This window comes from Dufourea novaeangliae, unplaced genomic scaffold (assembly GCF_001272555.1).
Source record: "Dufourea novaeangliae isolate 0120121106 unplaced genomic scaffold, ASM127255v1 scaffold168, whole genome shotgun sequence".
NCBI classification, from domain to species: Eukaryota; Metazoa; Arthropoda; class Insecta; order Hymenoptera; family Halictidae; genus Dufourea; species Dufourea novaeangliae.
The window spans coordinates 638,634-639,260 of record NW_015374062.1 but is presented as its reverse complement, the minus strand read 5'-3'; positions in this window follow the sequence as shown (position 1 = coordinate 639,260).

Below are 627 nucleotides of genomic sequence, written 5' to 3'. Positions count from 1 at the left end.
CTGGTGACAATTTTACGCGTGTTCATTATAGCACCGACTAGGTATAGGATAGACCTATCATCTTATGGGACTTCGTGTCTCATGTTCTGAAATACCGATAGTGTAAAAAGTCAGGGATTTTCTGCTGCCCTCTACGTTATAAGAACGGTGAATTTGTGAACTACGTTAAATCTAAGAAGGGACTATGGTCGTGAACGGATTCTCTTCCGTCCGTTCGCTATAAAGTAGACGTATTAGAAAGGAGTCGTCGGTTCTAATCCCGACGGACCTATATTAGTTTTTCTTCGCGTACAAAAAAGTTATTGCGTTTAATATTGTTTTTATGGATATGTATATGTATTATTATGTACATTTGAGTAAATTATTTTATTATTCCATTGTTATTAGAACAGTTTAACAGTGACAAAGAACGCATGCATATTTTCAAATATTGGACTAATAGTATATTTTTATTACACCACAAACATCGCATAAAAGATATTTCATTATATTGAGATTTGTAATAATTATGGATGTTGCAAGGAAATCAATATTACTGACATTATGGAACATATAACGAAATATCACTGTAACACTTAAAAAAAGTGTTAAAGTTCCATTTATATCATTGTCCTGTGAAAATGTTCA